Source organism: Poecilia latipinna, unplaced genomic scaffold (assembly GCF_001443285.1).
Source record: "Poecilia latipinna isolate Pla-1442-1.1 unplaced genomic scaffold, P_latipinna-1.0 Scaffold3451, whole genome shotgun sequence".
Taxonomy (NCBI): Eukaryota; Metazoa; Chordata; class Actinopteri; order Cyprinodontiformes; family Poeciliidae; genus Poecilia; species Poecilia latipinna.
The window spans coordinates 22,524-26,741 of NW_015116067.1; positions in this window are offsets into that span (position 1 = coordinate 22,524).

Genomic DNA, 4,218 nt, shown 5'->3' on the forward strand with positions numbered 1-4,218 from the left:
ATATATATAATTTTTTTTGTTATTGTTATTATACCCCCATAGTATTTAAAGATGACCACTCTGAAGTGAAGATTTTGCAAATATGGTCAAAGAGTTGACATGACCTTGAATAAATCTGCTTAATGTCAAAAACCCTACAATATGTATGGGAAAAAGAAAAAAGTGAGTTGAAGTTTTTCCAAAACCACTGCAATAGATTTAAAAGTTTAATGGCTGCTTTGAGGATAATTCCTTCTTTACACATTGGTTTGGATATTTTTCTGTCTTAAATGTATTTGAAAACAGGTGCATCTATTTAGTCAGATTAACTATGATTAAAATGTGATTGAGGATTAGAGACACTGACGTGTTGCAAAGAAAAGCAAACAGAATAAATCTGTAACAGGGCAAATACTTTTTCTCACTCCTGTAACTCTATGGAGATTAAGCTGTCTAATTTTTACGGTTAATGAGTTTTGAAAATATTGGGTTCTGTCCAGCGATATCTTTATTTACATCAGCGTGCAAGACACTTACCGTCAAGTGAAAGAGTTCATGTCAGGGCGCTTGAGGGCGTGGCAGTGGGATTATACACGCATCACTGCCATCAAGGTCACTTGAGTTCATCTTTTTTCTGAACCGATCTCACTTAGACTTTTTTTTCTGCAGTCTTTACAGATTTTTTGCATCAAAAACATAACCTAATAAATGATACGTGGGACTCTAATTATTTAATGCTGTTTATTTTAGACTTTAATTTATTTTCTAAAGTGAAGGAAAAAAAGTGGATTTATTTTTGTCAGGTAATCTTTACTTGCACATCTTTCTTTAGATGGTTCATTTATCTTTAAGCGTATTTGTAGTTATATTCAGCAGTGCAAAAACTGATGACATAATTAAGTTTTGCTATGTTTGGTAGGAGGTAATAAAATTGCCTCACCTGAGATGACCGTAAACAGCCTGGAGAGAAACTTTTTCTTGACTCAGGGTTTGTCTGATTTGGAGGTTTTCTTGTAAACTATATACCTTTTACTGCTGTCTTTTTACATAAAGTTAGTTTATATTTAGGTTTAAATCTACTTCTTCAAACATCATTGCTTACCAAAGAACAAATGCTCCGACTACCCATATATTTTGACTTCTTTGCATATAAGTTGCATGGATGTTTACCTATCAAATATAAAGTTTAGTTTAATCCTCTATGTCTGAGCCGTAATCTTGTCATTACTAATGGTTCCTTTCCTCCAATTATTTCCATATTCCCTACTTTCTTCTGTATATGAAATACCATTTTTAGGTTCTGGGATAGGCCGTGGAAAAGTGGAGGGGGGGGGGGGGATTGTTTGTGGTGTTTCATAATGGTGCTTAGGGATAAAACATAAAATATTTATCAAAAGTAAATAGAAATGTGTGTTTGTATTTGGCACATTTTATTTATATAGATGTAAATTGTAAAGTAATGACGTCCCCTATGAACTTAAGGTGGTTTGGGCAGCTGAGACTATTTAATGTTGCAGTTGTGTCTGCGAAGAAACCTTAGCTGCTTCCTCACTCTGCCTTCATCTACACTGTAAATCCAGCTGCAAAAGGCTGCCGTGGTACAGTGCACAACAAGAATAGAAAAAAGGCAAAGCATAAAACTTGCTAGTACCTTATTTTACGTAACTGTACCAATATATTTCTCAAATTGGCAGTAAATGAAAGGATTATTCATATTTAAATAATATCCCACTTGTTTGTATAGAGCAAGCAGACATACTTTGTACGGTAATCACACACAGAAATGTAATATTAAAAAATAATTAAACAGCCATAAGTACAAATGAGTCTTCTCATGCCTTTACAACTTCCGTTTGATTTTGATATCTGAGTCTGATCTTTTGTGTGAGCTTTTATTTCCTTACTTAATATTTCCCCCATCAGCTGTTTGCAAATTAAACAGGATGTCATTTTTGGAGGCAAAACCTTCCCAGAAAAACACGTCAAACCCCACACTGTTTGGATTTTGGTTACTGTCACTCTGTCACTGCATGTGTTTTCTTTGCATAAACAAACTCAAACAGAAACCTACAGACTGACGCATAGCAAACACTAAGTCCAGTTGGCACAGAAATGTTAAGTTGATGTGTGTTTCTAAGCGTGAGTTTGTGTGAGAAGAGGGTGGAAATTTAAACAGTACAGTGAAGTAAAGAAGTGAATAGTGCTTCCTTATTAAAGACGGAAATAAAAACGATAACTGAGTTCAAAGCTCAATGACAGTGGCGATACTTTTCCATGTCTGATACTTTAACATTGTTCCTTGTTTCAAACTAGTTTTTTTTTTTTTTTTTGCTTTTTCCTTATAGATCTGTTCAAATTTAACATGTAAAAAGTACGGAAGCAGGTGTATATACCTCTAGGCAATTTTTAATTGTCTTGCTTTCTTTTATATTTCCTTTATTTTTTAATATTTCATTAAGGATTCTTGATTGTTCTTTGCAATTTTATTATGTCCCCCCCCTTTTTTTTTAATACTATGTGTACCTGAATGTGTTCATTTTGACTGTGACTTAAAATAAATATCTTCCTCATAAGTTTTTTTTATATATATATTATTCTATTCTATTCCGTTCTACTGGAAATCAGAGGCTTGAAGTTAAAAAAATAAAATAAAGATATATATTTACATGTTTGTGTACAGACAACATTTCTAATCATCTCACTTCTCTCCTCCCTGTTAAAATGACATTTTGAATAGAAACAACTATTTCGACACCCGGGTCATCTCATGAACCAGAAATAAGAGTTTTTATTTTTATTTTTTTACATTTCAGTGAAGCTCCTGTTGCTAAGTCGGCCTCTGCAACTTAGTTTATTTTGTCAGAGGTGGTGGAAGTTAAAAGCTTGTATCAACACAGGTAGATCACAAACAATGCTGCCTTCAGTCTCATCTGTTTAAATTTAATTTAACGTACCCGTGTGTCCTCCCTGAATAAACACAGAATGTGTTCTTACTGAGAAAAGGACCGTCCTTCTTTGCCATCCACCTGAGAGTGATCCAAAGATAAATTTACCCTTGGAGGTGCTCTGGAACATGCAAGAAACTTGTAGTTTTACTTTTGCTGCCAAAGCTTCCCATGTCAATGATTAGGTAAACAGTCCTTAGAAGATAAAATTTCAAGCTTTCACAATGTGAGGTTATGGGGATGAGGTAACTCCTCTAATGAAATGCGTACAAGACTGCTTACAGTAATTAATAGCTCTGTTTACAAATCCAGTTTGTGCACTACAGGTATTTTTGTTTCACTTTGTTGTGACAGGTATTTGTGTGATAAACAGCAAGAATATTGAAACTTTTTGATCCAGCAGAATATTTTAATGGATTCAGTGCAATAATGTGACAATGTGTTTTTGTGTCCGCATGCGTGCGTGCGTGTGTGTGTGTGTGTGTGTATAGAATATTATTTTATAGACATTCAGTAAAACTTACAGTAAACTGTTTGTCTCTCAACGTAGTAACATTCACATCTGCACAAATTGTTTTTTTCAGCTTAGCCCTGTCTAATGCACATCTTAAAAAGGCCTTATATTTTGATATCAAACAGCAACTGTAAACAAAAACTCCTGCACTGAGTGAGGAGGCCATGAATAATACCATCAGTGGATTAGATCTCCACGAACTCCATTTATTTTTGGATACATGGATCATATATGAGTTTTATATGAATTATTTTAAATCAAAACTAAAGATGCATTTCTTTAGCTTTGCCTACAATTAATAACTGGAAAATAGATTATTTTCTGAATAGCAACTTTTCATTACGTAATCTGCCACTGTAATGTAATCTTTCTTTTTATTTTTGCTATTATTTAACTGTTGTGCTTTTATCATGTGAATCACTTTGAACTCCTTTGTTGCTGAATTGTGTAGTAAAAAAAACTTAACTTGATTATATTTTAATAACCTTCATGTTTCTAGAGCTATGTATAAAAGATATATCTATCTATCTATCTATATATATATATATATATATATATATACACACACACACACACACACACACACACATTTTTATTGACTCTATAACTCAAGATGTTATGTCAGGTTTAGGGACAAAATTATTATCACATCTTGGTCTGCTTTTGACCCACATGGTGTCATTAGACATTTTGAGAATAAATATAAAGTGTAAAACTGATCCTTCTTTCTGGGAACACAGTCGATCCCAAAGCAGACTTTCTGTGTTTGGACAGAAAAAT